We start from the raw sequence: 25,108 nt of genomic DNA on the forward strand, positions 1-25,108 counted from the left end.
GTATTTATTCCATGTATTGGAGCATACAGGATGTGGTCAGAGGACAACCTGTAGGAGTCAAGTCTCCCCCTCTGTCATGTGGGTTCCAGGGATTAAACTCAGATCATCAGGCTAGGTGGTAAGTGCCCCAACCTGTGCACCATCTCACCAGCTCTTGGAGAGAGGGAATGTTTTAAAGATTGTAAAATTCTAATTTATAGTCATATTCTTTTAGCAGCTCATCTCCCACTATTTTCTGTTCCCATTCTTCCTGTTGATGTGTCAGTTGCTAGTCTTAGTCTTGTGACTTTCTTCTGTGGCTGCTTTGAAAACTAATTCATTACCCTTTGTTCTCGGAAACTTCAGTATGATGTATTAACATAGAGCACTTATTTATCCTCCAGGAACTTTGTTAGGAATGTCAAAACACTGGATTAACTTTGAAATTTCTCAGCTATTATTTCTTCAAAATTCTCTCTCTCTCTCTCTCTCTCTCTCTCTCTCTCTCTCTCTCTCTCTCTCTCCCTCTCTCTCCAGAAAACATTGATTAATACATAGACCAGTGATAACAATATTAGAGTCATTTGAATTAATTTTTCCTTCATTGTCTCTTTTGCTCTTATTATTTACCAGCTTTGGTTTCTCTGTTCCCATCTGAATGCTTTCTTTCAAACTATCTTCTAATGCTATCATTACTAATTCTCTCATTACTAATCAGACTCATTTATTAAATTTTAGTTTTCAGATATATTGAAAAATTCTATCATTCTGTGATTTTGACTTTCTCACATGCTCCAAATTTATTCACTTTTCAATCAAATCTGGCCTCAATATACCTTAGATAATCAATCCAAAATGTGTCCAGTTAATGGCACCCTAGATCCCAATATTATTTAGGATCTTTACAGATCCTACAAACCATCCAGGGTTACAGAAAGAGATTCTCCATTTCCTCTTTCTCTTTTCTGCACCCCAAGCCCTGTTTGTTTTGATCTGGTCTCCCACACACAGAGTGTAATGTCCTGTCTTTATGTTATTGAGGATGGATCTGTAACTTTGTTGCAAAGTGGGAGCCAGAGCTAGACCTAGCAGGATGAGGATAGAGCAAAGGAATAGACCAGAAGTAGGGCGCACATCCCTGACACACACCCCTCCCTGGCTGAGGTGTCTCCCTAGTTCTACTTACAGTGTCCTCTCCTAAGGTATGTAAGGATCATTTGTGTCTGCTGACTTCTGCCACCCACAAATTTGATTCCACGGCAACTTATAAAAGAAAGAGCTTAAGGCTCCAGAGAGTTCGTGATGGCAGAACAAGGGCACAGAGGTAGGCAACTGGAGTAGCTGTGAGAGCTCACATCTTCATCCACAAGCAGGAGGCAGAGAGGCACATTGGGAATAGCGTGAATCTTTTGAAACCTCAAAGTCCACTGCTAGTGACACACCTCCTCCAACAAAGCCACAGCTTCTAATCCTTCTTAAGCAGTTCCAGCAACTGGGGACCAAGTATTCAAACATCTGAGACTATGGGAGCCATTTCCATTCAAACCACCACAACTATCTAAGCACATCAATGGCCACAAAAGGAAGTGGGAAGTTTGTTCACAGATACATCACTGTAAAATCAGGAATACAAAGAACAATACACAGTGATTATTTTGCAGCCACATCTGGCTAACTGAGCCATCAAGGAACATATCCTCCTTAAATGAGTCATTACAGAACTGTTAAGTCTATCAATTGTCTGTCCTCCATGGATTCTTCTCTTCTCTGTGGATTGAAATGTCTATGGGGTCAAGGACAGGCTCATTTGGCATTTCCCTCAATCCTCCTGGTGGTAGTTTGAATAGGCATGGCCCCCATAGATTCATGTGTTTGAATGAATGGCCCATAGGGAATGGCACTGCTAGGAGGTGTGGCCTTGCTGGAGGAAGTATGTAGCTGGGGGTGGGCTTTGAGGTCTCATATGCTTAAACTACACCCAGTGTGGTACACAGCCTCCTTTTGCTGCCTGTGGATCAAGATGTAGGACTCTCAGCTCCTTCTCTAGCACCATGTCTTCCTGCATGCTACCATGCTTCTTGCCATGATGATGATGGACTAAACCTCTGAAACTATAAGCCAGCCCCAACTGAATGTTTTCTTTATAAGAATTACTATGGTTATGGTATCTCTTTAGAGCAATAGAAACCCAAACTAAGACAGATGGTACCAGAGATTGGAGTATTGGCGTGATAGGCCTGACTGTGTTTTTGTTTGGAGGAATTTGGACCATGGGACTTTGGGTTAGGAAAGCAATAGTATGCTTTAAGTGGTGCTTAACGGACCATACTAGTAGGAGCATGGAAGACAGTGGTGCTGAAGGTGATTTGAACTGTGGGAGACTGGCTCAAGAGGTTTCAGAGGAGAAGAATTTTAGTTTGTGGCCTAGAGACTGTTCTTGTGATATTTTGGCAAAGAATGTGGCTGCTTTTTGTCCTTGTCCTAAGAGTCTGTCTGAGGTTAAAGTGAAGAGTTTTGGATTAATTCCATTAGCAAAGGAAATCTAAAAACCTAGTATTAACTCTGTTGTGTGGTTATTAGTGTTCACTCCTATGAGTATTTATAATGAAAAAGAGTAAGCTGAGCAAGTAAAAATACAAAATGTACAGATGGAGAAGAAAAGGAGCACCAGGAAGTGGAATGGAGCTAATATTGTCTTCAAGGAGATAATCAGATGAAGAAATGGAATAAAGGGAGTAGTGATCTCAGGGCAAGACTCCACCCAGCTAAGCTTTCAACTTGTGAAAGGAATTAAATACCTTAGGGCTAGGTATGTTGGTACACCCCTTTAATCCCAGCACTCAGGAGACAAAGGCAAGTTTGTCTCTGAATTTAAGCCCAGCCTGGTCTACAGAGCAAGTTCCAGGACAGCCAAGCTCAGGCAATGAAGGAAACCGTCTAAAACAGAAAGCTGGTGAAGATGTAATTAAATGAAGGGACCATGTTCTAGCCCCAGTACGCAGCAGAACTTGGCAGCTTTGGCTATATGGTTCTGGCTTTGGAGTCAAGAATAGAAGAAAGGGGTTATGGAATCTCCCTCTGTGACTAAGGAAAGATGCTGAAGCCAGGTGTGTGGCAGGGGTGTCCTGCATGGAGGCCCAGAGAGGCCATTGTATGAAGCTATAAAGGTGAAGCTTGGATTTCCTTGGAGACCTCAAGATATTGGAGATGCCAGAGCCATGGGATACATGCTGAGGAAAGCTGCTAACAGGGAGTGGAACTTGTGTTATAAGACTCTGAAGTATACCAGAGTTCAAATTTTAAACCCAGACTTCCAGGTTATCATGAAGATATAATCACCAAGATAGTAACATAACACCTGCTGTGGTTAATAGTTTACTAGCTGGTTCAAAGCACTAGTTGTTTCTAGCTGTAGCATATATGCATAAATATATATGAATATATATAAACACACATATGCATCATACTGTATTTATTAGCTTAGTGTTATTTTTTTTACCTCTGCCAAATCTGGGAAAAGTAGGCTAGCTCACGCTTAACATCTGTGGGGTTTGGAGCAAGCATAAAAATAAAGGCTTATAGTTGCCCAAACAGCATAGTGTTGGCATTTTAAAAAGACACACAGGCCATTGGGACAGAATGGAGATCCTAGAAACTCCCGTTTATCTATAGACAAGTGATTCTCACATAGATACCAAAAACATAAGCTGCCCACTTCTCACATAGATACCAAAACATAAGCTGCCCACTCTTGAGGAAATGACAGACTTTTCAGTAAATGGTGTTGGGGAAACTGGACATCCACATACAGAAGGTTAAAACTTGTCCCCCATTTCTCATCCTCTACAAAAATCAATTCAAAATGAATCAAAGGCCTAAACTCTATAGCTACTAAAAGAAAGCTATTTAGTACAAACAGTAGTGTCTGGACAGGATTCCAGTAACTTAGGTGGGTAGCAAAATTAGACAGATGGGATTGACTTAAACTAAAGTTTCTTTTCAGTAAAGGAAACAATAGAGAGAAGAGAATATTTACAGAATGGAAAGAAATATTTGCCAGCTATTCACGTGACAGAGGCTTAATACTCAGAATATATAAGAAACTCAAAAATCATAACAGCAACAATAAAATAGAATTCTCTGATTTGAAAGTGGGTAAATGACCAAATAGATGTGTGTCCTAGTTAGGGTTTCTATTGCTGTAATAAACACCATGATCAAAAGCAAGCTGGAGAAGTGTAGCTGTAAATTCTCTCCAGTCCCGCCAGGTCCTGCGGTCTGTGTTCCTCCAGTCATGCCTGGCACTGTGGTCCCTCAGCTGCTTATAAAATAGTCACTCAGAAGCTTATATTAATTATAGCTGCTCGGCCATTAGCTCAGGCTTATTACTAACTAGCTCTTACACTTAAATTAACCCATAATTCTTACCTATGTTTAGCCACATGGCTTGGTACCTTTTCTCAATTCTGCCTTGTCTTCTTGCTTCCTCTGTGTCTGACTGGTGACTCTTCCCTCTGCCTTTCCTCTTCCCAGCATTCTCCTTGTCTGCTCACCCTACCTCCTATACTTCCTGCCTGGCTACTGGCCAATCAGCATTTTATTAACCGATAGAAACAACATATATTCACAGCATATAGAAAGACATCCCCCAGCAGAGAGGAGAAGGTTTATTTAGCTTACACTTCTACATCAGAGTCCATCACTGAAGGAAGTCAGGACGAAACTCAAATAAGGCAGGAATCTGGAGGCAGGAGCTGATGCAGAGGCCATGGAAGAGTGCTGTTTACTGGCTTGCTCCCCATGGCTTGCTCAGCCTGCTTTCCTATAGAACCCAGGACTACCAGCCCAGGGGCAGCTCCACCCACAATGGGATGGGCCCTCCCCAATCAATCACTAATTTAAAAAATGTCCTACAGCCAGATCTTATGGAGGCATTTTCTCAACTGAGGTTCCTTTTCAGATAACTCTAGCTTATGTCAGGTTGACATAAAACTAGCCAGCACAACATGGTTAGTTGTGCTGAAAGAAGGTTTGGTGGCACATGTCTATAATCCCAGCACTAAGTGTCTGAGCCAAAAGGATAGTAAGATTGGAGCCATCCTAGACTATACAATGAATTCAATACTAGTTTTGGGTATATAGTGAGAAGAAGGAAAAGGAGAAAGAGGAAGAAGAGAAGGAGGCAGCAAGGGAGGGAGGGAGGGAGGGAGAGGAAAACATTGTAGGAAAGTAAAATAGCAGAGCCACCGTGGATACCAGTATGAGGGTCCTCAAGAAACTAAAACCAGGTCTTCTGTATGCCCCATCTGTTCCCCTCTGGAATGACAGCAGCACACTGAAAAGCGTCCTGCATGCCTCTGTTTATTTGCTGCACTATCCGCAGTAGCTAAAACGGACTCAGTCTGTGTACCTGTTCTCATTTCCCGTTTGCCTCTCTGTTGCTGTGATAACACACTGACCAACACAACCTGAGAAAGAAGGGGCTTATTTAGACTTTCACATCAGAGTCCATCACTGAGGGATATCACAACAAAAACTCAAGCAGGAACCTGGAGGCAGGAACTCAAGCAGAGACAGTGGAGGAACACTGCTTGCTTGATTGCTGTCCATGGCTTCCTAAACTACCTTACCTAACCCAGAACCACCTGCCCAAGGGTAGAACCACCTACAGTGGTCTGGGGCCTCCCACAGTAATCATTAACCATGAAAATGCCCCACAGCCAGGCTCACAGGCCAACCTGACAGTGGCAATTCTTCCTACTTCCCAAGTATCTCTACTTTGTGTTGAGATGAATGGATAAAGGAAATGCAATATTTACATTCACATTCATAAAATGAAATATTTTCATCTATAAAGAAAAAAACTAAATCTTGTCATTTTCAGCAAAATGTTTGAGATGGGAGCGCATTGTGTTAGATTGAATCAACCAGACACAGAAGGACAAACATCTAGAATGTTCCCTCTCATATGTGGAAGCTAAACAAAGTTGATCTAGAAGTGGTTACCAGAGCTTGTGAAGGATAAAGGGAAACTGGATTTCATCAGTGCCCATTGTTTAGAGGACCATAGCACCCCATTAACACACTCAATTAACAAAGCCTTTTGTTTTGTTTTTGTGAGACAGGGTTTCTCTGTGTAACCCTGGCTGTTCTGGAACTCACTCTATAGACCAGGCTGGCCTGGAATTCAGAGATCCATTGTCTGTGCCTCTCAGTGCTGGGATTAAAGGCGTTTGCGCCACCACTGCCTGGCTCAATTAACATATCTTAATAATTTGCAAAAAGATGAATACTTACTGACCATATGACTAGTGGGTAATGTAGGGTAACTCTATGAGTGCCCCAACCAAACTGACACACTAATTACTCTAAGTTGTCAATGTTCCAAAAAAATTTATAATAATGAGCAACAGCTAGAGTGGGGAGAGGCCTACTGCCTAATGGGGCAGAGAAGCCACTGGAATGGGTGTAGCCCCACTAGCCAGGCTCAGGCACCCACGTAATCCCTTGTGCAGAAGAAAGACTATATGAGTTAACTGTTGCATAACAGACACCCCAAATCTCAGTTTGTTAAAGCAATGCTGTGCTTCTGACCATGGATATTGACTCCTGTCTTTCCACCTCTTCCAACAAGCCAGCCTGGCATGGTTTTTTCATGGAGATGGCAAAACCTCCTGAAACTAGTAAGAAAAAGAGTCAGTCATCCTTCAGTAGCCACAGGGATACTCCACGGAGGCCAAAATCAACAGCTGCAAAAGTCACTTGCTGGAAATGGTATGGTTTCTCCATGGAGCCCACACCTTCCCCGCCAGTGTACTTTATATATACTCTAAATCTGCTCATGATTCCTTGTGACACCCAAGACAACATACTTCTATGTATACAGTCATTATCCTGAATTGTTCAGGGCGCAATGACAAGGAAAACAGTTGTGCGTATTTAGCAGGTCAATTGCTCTTGCCAAATACTCTTCGTCTGCACTTGGTTGACTCAAAGGGTATGGAACCCGAGAATCTAGAAGGCTGACTGTATGGAAGCCTGTTGCTGCCTGGGCTTCTGGAACATCACTTCATCACCTCTTGTCCTAGTGGCCAAATAAGGGGTCAGAAGAGAAATAATGCAAACATCCATCAGGCACGAACATGTGACCAAACTATTGCATGCCTGTACTGTGATAATTGGAGTGTTCATGGCAAATGACTGGACCCTGTTTGTTCCAACAAGCTAGGTTCACTGCATATTGCCAGTGCACCAATTAAAGAGAAAAGCTGTGAAGGGAGGTGCATTCAATGTGGCTATATTGGGAAGAGGGATAGATAGAGGGGGTCCAGTGATCCCAGTCTATTTAGCAGGCTGATATGAAGTATAGGTTTAAATAATTGGGGGTAAGACATATCACAAAATCCTGATCTATGTGTGTTCTTACTGACTGCTGTCTCAACTTGGGTCTTGCAAGGTGGTCCAAAGCTCCTTATCCTTGAGGAGACAGGGAGGTTCTCAGGAGAAGGTCACATCTGCTCCAGGGTGCAGCCTGGTCCAGCCTCACCCTCATGGGCAATTGCTCTCATCTGGGGGTGGCCTGACCTGAGAGGTTTCATGCCTCTTGAAATCCAAGGTCACTGCATGTGTAGGACAATGACTTACCATAAAGGAGTAATAAACAAAGCCAGAGATTCCAGGCTTCCATCCTGTTTGTAGTAGTCTTCTGAGCCCAAGAAAGAATCAATGGTTTCAAGTATAAGTGTTAATGAGTAATAGTTTTAAGTCAAAGCAGCTTCCTTAAGATTTACCTTTTAATTTTAATTATGGAGGGTTTATGTGCATGTGTGTATAGGTGCCTGTGGAGACAAGAGGGTATCAAATCTCATGGAGCTAGAGTTAAAGCTGTCATGAGCCACCTGATATAGGTGCTGGGAACAGAACAGGGTCTGCAGCAAGAGCAGTATGAGTTCTTAAACCACTGAGCCATCTCTTCAGCCCCAAAGCATCTTTTAAGTGCCTGTTACACAATGGCATGTTATTCTTCATTAATAAATGGCCAAATTCTGGGCTAAAGAGATGGATCAGTGGTTAAGAGCATTTGGCTGTTCTTCTAAAGGACCAGGGTTCAATTCCCAGCACTCACATGGAGGCTCACAGCTGCTTGTAACTCTAGTTCCAGGGGACTGGACACCCTCACACAGATATACATGCAGGCAAAACACCAATGCACATAAAAGAAAAATAAATAATTTTTTAATGACTGAATTTTTGGCATGGTACAACATGATACCTGGAGGTACAGGGAAAAAAGTCTCCAGCAGGTACAGTCTCAAGAGCACACACTGACCAACAAGCAGGACCATCTGTCACTCAATGTCTATTGGTCATCTCTACATCTCAAATCCCCTACATCTCAAATGCCCTCCATCCATGGAATCACCCCACAAAGCAAGATGCAAAATCAAGACCCTTTTCAAACACCTCCATCACCAGTTAACTTTGTTTCCTCCCTGGGTGGCTTCCTTAACCACCCAGCCCAGAGAGTATTAGCTTGCCTTGGTGGGGACATGAATTACTTGGCAAGAATTTGTACAGAGTTATTGTCAAAGCCCAGACACAGCTTCGGAGCCCCCACAACCCTCCACAGTGACTTATTTTGATTTTCTTTGCCTTGCTGCTATAACAACCTCACAGTGAGCCCCGGGAATGCCGAGGTCAGCGTGAGGCAGGCTGCGGGAAGGAAATACAGCTCCAGAGACAGAAACCCCACAGGGAAAACATGTCAGTTATTAGTTTAAAATATTAACCCACCTCATTTGCTTCTAGGAGTAAACTATTCCTTTTAGCCAGAAGTTTAGAATATAAATGTCTCTTGTTAGGAAATGAAAATAACTCTTCCTTCAGGCTTTTCTGTTTTGGGCAGATACCGTTGGTGGTGGATGCCTGGTTAACATTCTCTCTGTCCTTTTTGGAAGTCAGCAGTAGCTTTCCCAAGCTGGGCTTGCCTCTCTTTCCCCTAAAGAAATGTATGGCTCTGAAAACACTCTCAAACAATGGCCCCATGGTAATGAAGAGACAAGACTGAGCGGATATTAATGGCTTCCTGTGTACATCCCACTGACCCCCAAGATGTCAGGTTTCTTGTGTATCCTGTGCTGTAAGCCCCTGATGGAGGGGAAGGTTGGTGGTATTCAAACACTGCTCATTAAAAAGGATGGAAATTATTCTAGAACCGAAACAATCCAACACCCGAAACTAATTTTCTTGACACATTTCTCAGGCTTTAACGACAGCTTCATTAATTGAATGTAGTCACATGGGGGCAAAAAAATCACCACTTTTTTTTTTCTTCTAATGACCTGCCAGATGATGGATCTGTTTGGTTACTTACCTTACTCTGGAAATGTTCAAAGGAGGAAAGAGAGAGAAAGGCACATTTCCAGGTGTCCCATGACCACTGGGCCCAATCGAGATGCTTCCTGGGGTATAGGTGGTGGAAAAGGTGAAAAAGATGCTGGGCTTAACAGGATAGGGGAGCAATAAGGCCCTTGTTCAGAGCCCTGCTGAACTCATCGGCATCCCCACCCTTAAGGTCTACTAAATAGGAATCTGCATTTAATAAGATCTCTGGGGACTCCCAGGCACACTGAAGTTGAAGGCTCACTGAGTAAGAACACATATTTGGGACACAGTCCCATGGGCATAGGTAGGGATTCAGTGTCACTCCCTGGCTACTGTGAGCAGGGCACAGTATGTAGCCTTTCTCAGCCCATCTTTCATCGGTAAAATCAGAGTGATGTCCACTTCATGGCATTCTGAGGACTGAACAAGCCCTTAGCCCAACTCTGGGATATGATTCTGTGCGAATCAGTGGTGATGGTGTTCTTGTGGCCTCCTCTGACCCTTCCATCTTGGAGAGGAAGGTTTGGGAAAGCAGACAGAACTGAGTTCAAATCCATGTTTACAACTGCGTGACCTTGGCCAGGCCACTTAACCTTCCTGAGCCTCAGCTTCTCCTTGTGTGTAAAGTAGGCACAGTTTAAATCTTGGTTAGCAACCTTCATCCTCCTACAAAGCCTTAAGATATAGGCCGATTACATGGGCCATAGAAGGTCTTGAGATTTTCACAGCCACAGGTTTGCCCTCGCTACTGGACCAGTGCTGCTCTGTCCTACCTCTCCTCTCCTTTCCTCTCCCTTCCCCTCCCCTCCCCTCTCCCCTCCCCTCCCCTCTCCTCTCCCCTCCCCTCCCCTCTCCCCTCCCCTCCCCTCTCCCCTCTCCTCCCCTCTTCTATCCCATCCCCTCTCCTCTCCCCTACCCTTTCCTCTCTCCTACCCTCCCATCTCCTCTCCCCTACCCTCCCCTTCCCTGTCCTCTCCTCTCCCCTCCCCTTCCCTGTCCTCTCCTCTCCCCTACCCTACTCTACCCTACCCTTCTTCCCCTCCCCTCCTCTCCTCTCCCTGATGCTAAGTTGGACTTACTTTCACTAACAGTTCCCACAAGACATTCGCCTCTGCCAAACATTTTTGTGAGTTGGGTGTACTTGAGGGAGTCACAAGTAGAGATTTTTGCCTATGGCTTGACCTCACGCCATCTCTCTAGTTCTTCCTGCCATCTCATACTCTCTTATCACAGACCAGCTCAGGAACAAGGAACTTCTTTCCTTTCTCATCCAGAAGGAAGCTCAGCTTCAGCAAGATGCAGGGAACAAGGAATGAACATAGCGAGATGTGTGTCCTCATTCTAAAAGTCCCTACTATTACATCCTGTCTCTACTTCCTTGTCCAAATAAGGCAAGTGCCCCCAGTCACAGGTTAAGCACTTTGGAAATACTTAACAGAGTGGCAAATGCCTGTCAGCTTCGGTTTCTTCTCTGCCAGGCTCTGCTGCTGAGGCCGAGGCCACCCTCTGTAAACAACACTTTCCATCCACAGCCAGCTCCTCCTTCGGTTCCAAGCATCAGGGATGCCAGGGTTGCTGGAAGGTTGGAGGACCAGAAAGAAATCCCTCTGTTAACATGCTGTTCCTTTCAGCGTTGCTCAGCAACAGCGCCTCAACCTGGTGGCAGCAACTGAATCCAACCGGACAGGTGCCTCTGGTTCTCAGTCCCTCCACGCTCAGAGCCACGTTCCCTGTGTCCTCTCACAAGCAGCACCAGCTGCAGGCACTGGCCCTGACGCCAGACTCCCAGTTCCACAGAGCCAGTGTCCAGGCTCCAGACCCCAGCACCCAGGCATTTGAGTGTACCCCCGGCCAGAGAGCTGGGCCTCAGTGAGGCGGGCCTCCAAACTAATAGACTGCAGCCATCACGGCATCTTCCTTATGTCACTCCATCCACAGAGTGGGCAACTTCTTAGGCAGCTACTCCGGTTGCAATGCTTTCTGTTTGTGACCTCAGTCCTCTGCTCAGTGAGCATCCACTTCACATTTATACTCTACCTGGTTCTGACTTCTAAGAGGACCCTCTCAGATACAGAAAAGTATGTCAAAAACACCAATTCCTTCCAGAAATTAAAATCCACCTTCTAAATATCGTTTTCTCACCAATAAGGATATTCAAAAGAACATGCCAATGGTTTTGACAGCAATTTCCCTAAGAAAAATATCCACACTATTTTGGGCTCTGACAGCATTTATTGGAACAGAACCGCAATCCTAAGCATTTGGAACAAAGAATCAAAACAAGGCTCTGGGGGAAGAATTAGAGTTAGACTTACTCATGTGGGCAGAGCTAAGGCACGATCAGGAGAGACAGAACCTGTGTAGACACCAGTGTAAGCAAGGACAAGGAGAGGACAGTGAGGGACCCCTTTGACCTGGTCTCTCCATTGCTGATAATGACTCTAAAGGTAGAAAGAATTCTAAAAAAAGAATTGTATCTGTAAAGGTACTTGTTCAACGTTATATACAAATGTGAAAAAAATGACATCATAAATCTGTAAAATAACAATCAAAAGTACAGCCATATCCACCTGATAAGAAACAATATAATAACTGTAAAAATGTGGAAGTCTTTTACAGTGTGATATTGAGCAGAATAAAATCAAGACATAAAAATGTAAAGGAGGAAAGGTCCATTTGTCTCAAAAACTAATGTAGAGGAGACTAAGGAAAAGAAGACCTATGAGGACCTTGTATCAAGATGCTGAGAGATGGTTGTCCGTGAGAGATGGTTGTCCGTGAGAGATGGTTGGTTGTCAGAGATGGTTGTCAATGAGGGTCAGTTGTCAGTGAGAGACAGTTATCAATGAGATAGTTGTCAATGACAGACAGTTGTTAATGAGAGTTGGTTGTCAAGGGAAGATAGTTGCCAATGAGAGACAGTTGTCAATGAAGAACATTTTTTTTGTTTTTAGCTATGGCCATTCCAAAGCTTTCCCTGAGACCCTGAAGTATGGAGGAGGAACATAGTTCCTTGTCTAAAACCAGGAGCATATTTAATAAAGCCAGTAATGGCCTAGGGCCAGGGCCTTAAGGAAGCTGAAATACGGGATCCTGGGAACCCAACTCTTTCCTCCTTAGGGCCTGTGCTTATCAGTCCCAAGACCCCAGTGTATTTGGTCCGTGAAGCACTTGAGAGATTGTCTGTTCCCTTTGTGCAACATTGCTTGATCAGCTGCCTGCTGACTTAGTCCTATTGTGGGATAGTTTTCTGCTGACTCCGTGCCATTTCCCCTCTGCAAATAGTATCTAGATGTTATACTTAATAAACTTCCTAGTGTGAGTCGTCAGCCCATGCAAACCTCCTGATCCGCCTTCTGTTTTCTTTATTTTCTCATCTCTGCTTCTCCCTCTTGACACCTCACCATTCGGGTCACTTTTTAATAATCTTCAGTGTTGCATTCATGCTTCACAAAAGATAAGACAATTTCATTACAGACTGTGATAGCTTCATTCTATAATCAGCATCAGAATTTTAAGGGTAAGGACCAACAAGATGGGCCAGTGAGTAAAGGTGCTTGATTCCAGGTCTGATCACCTAAATTCAACCTCCCAGACCCACCTGATAGATGATGAGAACTGATTCTTGGAAATTGTCCTCTGACATCCACACTCACACTCTGGCACACATGTGCTCACATACATACACAAAATAAATAAATGTAATTTTTAAAGTTGAAGGATTTCTGACCCTGAGATGTGTCTTTTAATTTAAGTTTTGAAAATAACTTTAAGGTTGAACCTAAGTTTCTTTCTCCAATTGAATCAATACTAAAAGTGATTTTGTTCCAGGGGAGGGAGAGGGAAGGGAGGGAGGGTGGAAAGTGGAATTTGAACCACACAAAGTAAGCACATGTGGGAGGTTGAGCATTTATGAAGCAGGACCGAAGTGACGGGCCACTGATTTAACATGTGGTCAGCATGGGGAGAGTCACGATTGTTGACCAAGTTCAGGAGATGACTGTCTGCAGGAGGTAAGCTCAGTGCTAAACCTTGACTCAGACCAGTGTTTTCACCAATACTTGGCACTTATGGCTGGGGTAGAAAAGCTCTGGGGGGCTGGAGAGATGGCTCAGAGGTTAAGAGCACTGCTTGTTCTTCCAAAGGTCCTGAGTTCAATTCCCAGCAACCACATGGTGGCTCACAACCATTTATAATGAGATCTGGTGCCCTCTTCTGGCCTGCAGGGATATGTGCAGGCAGAACACTGTACACATAATAAATAAATAAATCTTTAAAAAAAAAAAAAAAAGAAAGAAAAGCTCTGGACAACTGACTTATTTTGAGCCTTAGAGAGTCCTAAAATTCTAAATGATGTATGGTAGCAGTTCTCAACCCATGGGTTATGACCCTTTGAGGGTCAAATGACCCTTTCACAGAGGTCACCTAAGGCCAGCAGAAAACACAGATATTTACATTACAATTTATAACAGTAGCAAAACTACAGTTATAATGAAGCAATGAAAACAATTTTGTGGTTGGGGTCACCACAACATGAGGAACTATATTAAAGGGTCGCAGCATTAGGAAAGTTGAGAACCACTGCTTTATAAGATTAGATGGGCACATAATGCATTATAGGAAGCTGTAGTTACCAAGGACAGAGAGAAATCCCATTTTGGAGAAGATATTTGCTGTTACTGCAGAAAGTCCCTAAAGGCAGATTTGATGACTGAGTTATCTGTCATCCTTTGATGTTACAGGCTGGGGGGTCCCATAGCCTCTATTCACCTCAAAGAAGCCATACAGTAGCCTCTATTCACCTTGAAGAAGCCAAATAGTAGGCCCCATTCAGCTTGAGAAAGCTATGTTGTAGCCCCTATTCAGTTTGGAGAGGCCATGTTGTAGCCTCTATTCAACTTGGAGAAGCCATGTCATAGCCTCTATTCAGCTTGGAGAAGCCATGTTTCAGCTCCTATTCAGCTTGGGGAAGCTGCATCACCTGAATTCCATAACAGCAATTAGGGGTTACTTCTTTAGAGGAGGGAACCATGAAAACAGGGGTTAGAACCTGGCTTGGCAATTTAGGGTAAAGACATTGAATGAATCATTTAAGATGGCTGAACCTCAGCTCCCTTCTGTCTAAAATGAAAATAGGAAAACAATAACATTTTCTACATGGCAGGGCTCTTGTGAATATCAAATGAGCTAGATCATCATCAAATGGAGCTTATATCAAAGCAAATAAAACAATATTCCTTCCTGTGGCTACCCTGCACTGATAAAATATTAGAATATTTTCAATCATTATACTAGTTGAATTACTGTACTTAAGTATAATATCTGTGTCTTGGATATGTTTTAAATGTATATAATTAGCAAATAACCAAATCTAATTGATCACAGATGTCTAATATCAACTCACATTCAATGAATATTGCCAGTATTAATAAAACCATTTGGGGGAGTTCTACATTTTCATTAAAAAACAAAACAAAACCCACAGAGTACCAGATAGATGAAGTGCCCCAAATACAGTCTATTTAAGGGGCTTCCTTGCTGTGTTTAACATCTGTGATATGTTCAGAAATCAGAGGCTCAGTGTTCATTTAATTTTCCCTGATATTTCTGTTAAATGGAAATCTTCTATTAAGAAGTGTGGACAGGCCGGGCGGTGGTGGCGCACGCCTTTAATCCCAGCACTAGGGAGGCAGAGGCAGGCGGATCTCTGTGAGTTCGAGGCCAGCCTGGGCTACCAAGTGAGTTCCAGGAGAGGCGCAAAGCTACACAGAGAAACCCTGTCTCGAAAAACCAAAAAAAAAAAAAGAAAAAAAAAAAAAAAGAAGTGTGGACAGAACAGAAACTATATTTTTGTAATTTATGTAACTACTCTTTTCCTCTCAGGACCTTAAGTGTTTCTCAACCTATTTTTCCATTACTGCTTTCCTAAATGGCCTTTACACCATTCTTTCCCTAATCGTCTCCTCCCTGTGGAAGTGTAATACCACAAATATAATATGCAGCTGCTTATAAATGGCATGTGTCTCTGTCTTCTACATCAATCATATACCCAAGAACCAACAATCATCTTTGTGTGAGAAGGCACAGCCTTCAGATGGTTCATACAATGGAGCATCTAATAGAAAATGCCTTTGGTGTGCACAGTGGGCCTGTCCCATGTAAAGACCTTGAAGGCAGTGCTGGGGAGGTGGCTGGCAGTTAAGTGCACATACTGCTCTTGCAGCATCTGTATCAGGTGGCTTACAACCACCTATAACTCCAGCTCTGGGAATATCTGACATCCCTGACCTCTGTGGACACCTGCACTCATGTGCATGTATGTACACACAGAGGCATACATATAATTTTATAATAAATTTTAAAAACTTTAAACTTGAAGTCACAGTGTGGGTGCCACAGGAATCTGATGACTTAGATTGAGGCTTATTTCTCAGATGTGAATCTGCTCACAACCTGTTGAGGTGAGGAGATCAAGAGTGTTCTGGAAATGAATTCCCCATAAAAGTTCAGTTCTGAGACAGGTCCTGTGCAGCAGGTAAGCAGAGACCGTGTGCAGCACAGGTCTGCTTGGTAGATCCTATGGGATTCATAGGATCTTGGTAGATCCCAGTGGATTCACACTGGATCCTGAGGCACCGATACTCTGATGTGAGAAATAAAAGCAGAAGCATACCATGCTACCCTCCCCCGTCACACCCACAGCCTCCTGAGAAGCCTAGCCCCGCAGCAGCCGGACAGTGGGCTGTGCATGTGTCACTGTGGCAGGTGGGACAGCATGGATCTCTGACTGTTATCCCCATGCTCATCTCTGCTCCCTCCGCTGTTGGCCCCAGCTTGTACTCATATCAAAAAGGAAATGGAAAGGCCAGCTCAGCAGCAGCCAGACCACTCAGTACTTGGTTCCAGGCTCTCAGAGAGAGGCTAACGCTGGCTTTGGAGTTGTCTAGAACCAGATTTGCCTTCCATTTAGTCATCTCGTTTAGTGATGGCAGACATAGTCCTTAACCTGTCTGCTTCAGTCTCACCTCTGCACAGCATAACTAATAATAGTTGGATAACTCCCCCAGCACTCTCTTTGCCTAATCGCTGGCACACGTTAAATGTTCAATAAGAGTTAGCTGCTTTCAGCCCTTGATCGTGACTATTCCAACACAGTATTCCGGCCACAGGAAGCTGAGAGCAATTCGTGCACTCCAGCTTTCTGCTTCTGTCACAAACATCTCAGATGAACCAATCTGAGAGGAAGAAAGTGTGGCTTTGGCTCTCATTTTCAGAGGATTCTGTCCATTGCTTGGGGCCTGTGGTGAGGCTGCACATCACAGTGGGGGCCTGTGGCTAGAGGAATCTGCCCATCTCATGGTGTCTGGGAAGCAAAAGAAAGAAACCAATGGCCCACAATCTGCTTCAAGGGCCCACTCCCAGTGCCTCCCACAGGGCCCCACCTCTGAAAGGTCCTACCACCCCCTACAGCACTGAGCTAAGACCCAAGCCTTTAACACATGGGCTATGGAGAGCAGTCCGAATTCAAACTACAGCAATTCTTCAAATACAACTCTGTGCTTTGCTTTCTTCTGCCAGCAATGTTTTTAATAACCCTGTCTCTCTAGAGAACCCCTTGCTCATGCTCTAAGCCCCAACTCAAATGTCATCTCCTCTGAGAAGGTGGTTCCAGAAATGCAAAGTCAGTGATGCTCTCTACGGTCCCTTGCTAGCCCCTGGTTAGAGCCCTAATCACACGGTGACTGTTCCACTAACTCTCTCTCCTTGTCCCTGCATGGCCCCAATGGAAGAAGTGAGCCTGCTTCATCCTCCAGTACAAAGCCTGGGTCACCACAATGTCTGACTGTTGTCTCCACCTCTAGAGCATCACCTCACCGGGGATGTGCTCTGTCCTTGGCCCATCAGGGGCCTTCCACTCACTTAAGTGTCTACGAACTGAAAGACCTCAGCCCATGCAGAAAGCTCCGCTTTGTTTGGATCCAGATGGTTTTCAGGTGGTCCCTGCATAGACAGCCCTGTGAACAGTCAGCACTCCCTTCTGATAAACAGGTTGTAGAAGCTGTTTCTTAGATGTTCATTATGCTAAATATGGGTCCAATTCAGAGCATGGAGGCGCAGAGAAATAGGTAACTCTCTAGGGTCACTCAGAGTTGGGGTTCACACCCTTCTGTCTGAGGCTCACCCTCTTATATCATACTGAAGCAGCTGTTTCTCCCACCAATTCCCATCCCTCAAGTGGAATAAAGTGGGGAGGAATCCACCTTCCGGCAAAATAAAGCTGAACCCCACTCCACAAAAAGACCAGTGATGAAGGCATGGGTACGTGTCAGGAGGTACCCTGACAACAAAGGAAGCAGGGAGTGGCTTTCTAAAGCAGATCAAAGAGCACCCACTTAGTCTCAATGTGAGCACCCCCAAGTCAGAGGGTGTGCTCACTGCAGAGCCAGCTGACAGGGTGCGCAAGCCCGCAGTTGGGCTTCATAGAAGGCGCAAAGGCGCCGCCTGTGAAAAGACCACCACAGTGATGCCATGCTGCTAGAGAGAGCTTCTACCTAAGCAGTTATCAGAGAGTAATCAGCTTCCTCCATCCCCAGGTTCCATCATGAGCTCTGGAAACTTCTGCTTCAGGTACACTGCCCAGGCACAGCATGGGGAGCAGGCAGATCTGAACCCAGATCCTGACTGTCACTTCCTCACTGTGTGGCCTTAGGCAAGTTCCTTTCCCACCCTGGGCCATTTTCTCACTTCTAAAACAGGGAGATTGACAGTATCAACCACTTCAAGTTCTTATGAGGATGGCTGGAAATTTCCCATGTGAAATCGCATACCACCAAGCCTGGCTCAGGGCAAGTGTGATCAACATTAATACCAGGATGAAGACCTTGTGGATGCCTCCAGGCCTAGCCTGACTCACCCCCTCACCTCAACCTGCATGTGCTGAAGGCAGCCTCAGTCTCCTCAACCCTGGGCATGACCTTCTCCAGGCTAGCCTTGGATATCACTGCATCCCAGTCTCTGGAAATATTTACAAGCAAAACTGGTTTTTGCCCCACTCAAGAGGGCTCTGTTTTCCCAGTCCTCCATCTTTATCTGTAGGAATAAACAGGGGATTCCTCTAGACAGGGGAGCTTTGTGAAGGAAGACCATGCAGCTGGAGAGGAAGCATGAGGCCTTGCTCAGCAGTGTAAGAAGCATTCATCTTGGCCCCTCCCTGTAGTCACACAGACTTCCAAGATGTAGCCTCGGGGACTACCTTTCTGGTGGCAGGTGTTCCTCAACAGACTTGAGTGCCCTGGGATGAGCGGGCGTGGATGTCTCTTAAGACCTTACATCCTGCATCAGAATGACTTTCCTTTCTATGAACAGCACAAACAAACTGCATCCTGTCACCCAATCATCCACCAGTAGACCCTGTGTTGCTTCCATCTTTGGGGCTATTGTGAATAGTGCTTTGAACAGAGCATGCATGGTTGGGAGATCTTGTTTTCAATCTTTGGGGGCATAGGTCAAGTGTGTGTGAGTTACTTTTCCCGTTGCTGTAACAAAATCCCTGGCAAACTCAACTTAAGGAAAGAAGGCTTATCTTGGCTTATGGTTTAAGAAGGGATCTGGCCCATCATGATGGGAAGTGTGGCAGCAGGAGCATGGCGGGGGCGTGGCGTGGATACCCTGGGAACACAGTCAGGATGGAGAAGTCTGCAGGGCCAGGCTTAAAAACCTCCAGCCCCACTTCTTCCTTAGAGGCTCTAACCCCTGAAAGGTCCACAGCCATCCGAAGTAGCTGCCACTAGCTAGGGACCAGCTGTTCAAACACCTGAGCCTAATGGAGGACATTTCATATTTAAACCATATCAAAATGGAATTGCCAAATCCAATGGTTATTAGTCTATGTTTAACAAGAAAGATGTAGCACTGATGCCACTGTGCCTCGCACTCCTCCCAGCCCAGGAGTCTCCAAGGCAGCACCTGGTCATATATGCAGACTCATCCCTGATGCTGTGGCCCTTCCCATTCCATCCAAGGAACCCCTGCCTCCATCTCAATCCTGTTTTGAAAACAGTCAGAGCCTTTCACCCCAGGGCTCAGGTTGCTAAGAGAACATTGCTAAAACAAGTTTCACAAAATAAGAACTCAAGAAATGCACTTCTGGAAAAGCATCCCCAGTTTTCTCCTTTGAAGAACTGTAAACAATAACTTCTGGCCTTCATAACAAGCACAGGGAAAAGTGAGCTCAAGGTGTTGCTAATCTGCACTCTTTCTAACGTATCTGAGTTCACTCTATGTTTGCTCTTTGCTGGGATGAGCATTCAAGTGGTCTTGGATTTTTAAAATCCCTTGTCCTTTCACTACGAGGAGCATCCAAAGATCCAGAAGCTGCCTCCAGTCCAGCGGTGACTAGACCCACCTTGGCTGAATCTCAGTGTCCAGTGAATTCAGTTTCTAGTTCACCAACACAGAACCATAGAATAATGACAAGAGGCAAGGATCACTTATGCAGAGCCTGCTTTGTAGGGCTCTGTTACAAATGCTGACACTGCTCTGATGCCACTATGAGAATCAAGGCCCAGTAGTAATTCCTCCTGGGACAGTTAGATGCTTTCTTTGAGTTTTTAGGAGACAATTAAGTCAGAGAAGGAGAAGATGCTGTCCCTAGGCCTCTCGGAGGGCAAATGATATAAAGAGACCTTGCAACATGAAAGAAAAACTATATCCCTGGAGTTTATGGCAAAGAGATTTTTCCATTAAACAAGATCTCCCATTAAGGTACAAGAAGGAAAGTTTGAAACTGTTTGGAATATGTTCAAATCATAAATAACCTCAAATTTAATAATATGCAATTCATAGGTTGAAAATAAAATCTATAAATAATTTGTGAATGAATATTCACTTATGGGGGGGCAGGTAGATGCTTAGGGAAATTTCAGCAATGGCCATTGGTGGCCATTGTCTTAGATACAGCCTTTGAAAATGGCTGCCATTTCTCTAATTTGCCCTCTCTTGAAAGTGATTCATAACAATCCCCTAAATGTCAGGCTAAGGAATGTGCCCTTTATCCCAGGGGCTGTGAAAGCCCTCGAGAAGGTTTTAAGCAGAAATGAGAAGGCAGATCTAGAAACCAGGCTGATCAGGGATTGACAGCCTAGGGATTGACACTGTGGGCTCTGGAGCCAGCTGGGTCTTGTTTCAGTTGTAACCGTTATTTCTTGTTTGACCTTGGGCATTTATTTCGACTCCATGAGCCTCTGCTCCCTCACCTGTAAAGCAGGGTAATCAGGATAACAACCTCCTATGTCATAAAGATTAAATGAGGTAACCTACTCAGGGGATGTCCACGGAGCTCGGCACAGGACAGGCTTTCCATAAATGGCTGATAGGATTAGAGTTTAGGATACCACTCCCTTGGCCTGCCTCTCTGTGTAAGATCTGGCTATCACATGCTAAAACGAGCCCTTCAAACAATGGCAGAGGCATTTTAAAATCAGTATTTGAAGATGCATGGGAGTCTTTGGCTTCCACACCTCTTCCTCTACTACTCAGATGTGAGCATGATGCACAATGGCTCAAAGAGTCTTGAGAGCATGTTAAGGCATGTCTAGAGGGTGTAAAGTACAATGAGTGGTCTTGGCTTTCAAGATTTAAATCTGGGTGCACCACACTGTCTCTATTCTAACACAAGTGCAAACTAAAGCTAGATTCTCTTCAAATGCTCTTTCCTTAACCTTAAGATATTATGACTTTGTGGTTTTATATCATAACATTGGGGCTGTTCCTGCCCCCGTTGCTAGTCACTATTAACTGGATGTTTAAGTCTAAATGGGAAAAAGTAACACGTGGTGTTATTTTGTTCTTAGCCACTCAACTTCTAGCTGGTTTTCAAATTGCCTTTCTCCCCGCCTTGCAAAATCCAAGTCATTTCTCAGTTGAAGAAGGAAGTCTCTGCAGGTGCAGAATTTCTATCAGTAGAGAGAAGGGCTACTCTGCCAAAACATGTTCACAAGCGCCATCTCCTGGCCAAAGTTCAGAACAAAAAGAAAATGAACAAATAAGCAGGTGCTGAAATGGTCTTGTGCCTTTAATCAGCTGCTTAACTACTTAACCATGAAAATGAGCTTCCTAGGGCTAATGAGAGCTGCCCAATTTGCAGAAACAGGGTGTTTATTTTTGTAGCACAATTTTCCAGCTGCCTGCATCCTGCATGCTTTACAGTGTTAGCATCTGCTTATGCAGCATTGTTCATAGATATGGCTTTGCCTGGAGACTCCTTCTGGAGACCGAGGGACAGAGCATTGCTAGGTCTCTAGGGTTGAACATCACATTCAGAAACCCAAGCAGGCATCCAGGCTCAAACCAAAAGGATCTGTAAGTCAGTTACAAGGTCTTTACGTTTACAACTAGTCAAGAATCAGATAAGAAAGGAGGGTGAGTTCTGGTGGTACCCTGTAATAGCAAAGAGAGCTACGTGATCTGGAGCCAAGCAGATGAGGTCAGCATATCCCTAGCTGGCTATTATTCTGATTTTTTTTTTTAAGAAAAAAGACAGGTGCTCTTGCAATAATGAGATAGATGTACTCCTGGGGGAGGAAAAAAGCATACTTGCACACTTTCTGCAAAATTGCAAACTAAAAATAATTAAGACTTATGGGAAAATAGGGTAGAGGCAGACAATTCCAAGTAGATAATAACCTCAGTGAAAAAATGCCAGCAGTTTCAAGAGAATGTCCGGTTCCTAATAGACATAGACATCCTGAAAAAAATAAAGGACTCTGCCTTTAAGACAGGATGTAAGGACAATTTGATGGATGGCAATGTAAGAGAAACTATGGTCTTCTGAGTTATACAAAGAAGGAAAAACCCACACAGGATCAGTGAGAACTGAGTGACAAGCACTCCTACCATGGACACGAAAGCTTCCCTGAGGCAAAGGAGGGAGGATGATAGGGATATGACAGTCTTGTCTCTCTCGCACCATGCTGTATCTAGCTGGGTTCCTGCACTTTGCCTGCGTCTTCTGACACTTGCCAGTGCAAAATGTTGGCAGGCTGGGAGCATCACAGATGAACCACATTTTACTGGCATTGTTCCATTTATCGGGCACATTTGAGCTAATTTATGTTAAAATCACACACAAACACACAAGTGTGGCAGCAAAACAGACTGAGCGTGGGCAGCTTCCCCAGCACACACACTGACATTAACCCCCTGCTGGCATGATGGGTCCTGTCAGCCCTGCTTCAACAGGAGAGTCACAGATGTCCCCATCTCCTCACAGGGTCATGGGAACCCTACTGTGGCTCTAGGCTCCAAGCTTTCCTACAGTGTTGTGCTATGGTAAGCTATCAAGGAAGTACATATTCAAAAGGTTATTTCAGCTACACTTGAGAAAATCTGTCTAGAAAGGACAGCACTTTTGCTAACTAAAATGCCCAGATGAAATGAGGCTTCAGTCTTGGAGTCAGGGACACAGATTTGGTATGGTTCCTTGGTATGTGTGTTTCTCAACCACCTCCATCCTCCCCAGTTCTTTGCTTCTCTTGGTGGTAGCTCCTTCTTTTCTACATCTCCCCCCACTTATGGTACCTGAACCCTCCAATCTCAAAACTCTCCTAGGCAGCAATCCTAGAGGGGAATGACCTTCCCTTTCCTAATGAGTTTGACTAAAAATAAGAACAAAACATGATTCTCTCATTTAGATGCTTATGGGCATGATCCCTGACTTTGAACTACTCAACTGTGATCCAAGGATGAAGTCTCTGGACAGGACAGGGTGAGCTGGCCCTTGGTCCCACCCAAGCCATGTGCACAAAGACAGGGAGGTGTCTCTCCAAAGGGAAGGAGAAAGAGAGAGAGACACCCATCTTCCAGAGTGGTCTGAACCAGGCACCCATCCAAGAGTGTTGAGATTGGAGTAATCTCCTTTCTTATGAATGTGACTCCTGCAAGAGAGAGTTTACCTTGGATTTAACAAAGGAAAATAAAAAGATGGTCTGGAAATAACCTCAATTCACTGCTCATTGACTTAGAAGCAGATTACTATGTTGGCAATAAGACACACAATTATAGACATGGCTGCCTTCACTTTATACCTTTACCTAACAGGTGACTTACTGTGCTTGCTCCCTAAACAGCAGGCAATCGCAAAGGCAAAATCTTTCCCGTCTTACTCCAAGGACAGCCAAACACTTGTGACACATAGAACTGTGACCTTTGCCTTATGGGAGAAATATCAGGCTTTTGTTTCAAAGACAGAGTCGCACAGAACCTCCAGATGTGACTGATCCAAGGTAGAAAGCTTTGCAAGAGGTGACATCAAGAGAAAACACCTGGCCCAGAAGAGACTCATAGAGACCTCATGACCCAGCAGGAATGCATCTGACTGCAGAAGAGAATCACACTCTGTGAGATGTGAACAATGAAGAGGAGTCACTGGGTTCGAGGATAGTCATGGTTTCTTTCATGTAACCCTCTCAGGATGGGCAGGATGAAGTGTCTATTGGAGTTTCTTCTATTGCAAATGATAGATTATACGGCCAAAAAACTTTAAGTTGGTGGTCCTCAACCTGTGGGAACAATTCTTTCACAGTGGTCGCCTTTGAACATTTGCATAACAGATATTTGCGCTACAATTCATAATAGCAGTAAAATTACAGTTATGAAATAGCAATGAAATAATTTTATGGTTGGGGGTCACCACAACATGAGGAACTGTATTAAAGGGTCACAGCATTAGGAATGTTGAGAACCACTGCTTTAAGGGGATAAAAGCAAAGTGGGTTGAGGATTTATTGGCTTATCTACAAAGTCTAAAATTCAAGTATGGCTTGATCCAGTGGTTTAAATGATGGACTTAAAAAATATTTTTTTTCTTCATTGTGTTTCCTCTGCCAACTTCCTCACCTGGATTCATGTATCCATGTGTGTTCAGGTTAGATTTCTTTCACTGGTCTGAAATGCCTGAGGAAGAGGTATTTTAAAAGGGGTTAGGATTTATTTGACTCATGGTTTCACGGGTGTCATTCCATGGTGAGTCAGCCCTAAAGTAGAACCTAATGCCAGGAACCACGTGGTGGTACAGGCTGTTTTCTTCCTGAAGAGGCTGGGGAGCAAACAGGAAAGAGGGGAAGGGCTCAGGGTTCAATATTCCCTTCAAGGACATACCCCAAAGGAACTTTCTCCAACTAGGCCCACCCACATGCAAGAACAATACCTCATAACACCACAAGTCTTCTACATATGAGCTTTTGAGGGACATTTAAGATCCAAACCCCCAAAAAAACATGTAGTGGCCCCAACAGCTATCTCACATCAACAAACAAAACAGAAGCCTTATTGGCTTCTCAGTAGACTATATGTTGATTAGTGTGCCGCTCACGAAATTCATGAGATGCAGTACTCTAATTAGCCAGTCACATGCTTCTTCCTTGAAACTGGATTAGAATGTAAGTATGGAGTAAGGTGGGGACATATGTGGAGCACAGAAAACTGTTAGACATTCCAAAGAGAATGAGAACACTGGATGCCAGGAGCCAAAAATGGGCTCAAGTCTTCCCAAAAGTTTTTGTGCTCAAGCTTGTTTGTTGTCTGTTGCAAGGCAGATCAAACCCAGGACTTCATGAATGCAAGGCAAGCCTCTACCACTGAGCAGCACTACCAGCCTTTAGGGCTTGTTATAACATACATGGAGTCCACCACCCTGACTGGATCTCAATGACCATGATGTTAGCTTCCCATCACTGCAACAAAAATA

General features: G+C 44.3%; 1 long non-coding RNA gene across 1 annotated transcript; it reads left to right on the forward strand.

The window, feature by feature from the left end:
* The first annotated feature begins 10 nt into the window (after positions 1–10).
* Positions 11–23,920, forward strand: LOC131900064 (uncharacterized). Its single transcript, XR_009376163.1, has 2 exons — positions 11–118; positions 23,490–23,920. It is a non-coding gene; the product is annotated as an uncharacterized LOC131900064 (long non-coding RNA).
* Positions 23,921–25,108: the final 1,188 nt, after the last annotated feature.

Source organism: Peromyscus eremicus, chromosome 1 (assembly GCF_949786415.1).
Source record: "Peromyscus eremicus chromosome 1, PerEre_H2_v1, whole genome shotgun sequence".
In the NCBI taxonomy this organism is placed as follows: Eukaryota; Metazoa; Chordata; class Mammalia; order Rodentia; family Cricetidae; genus Peromyscus; species Peromyscus eremicus.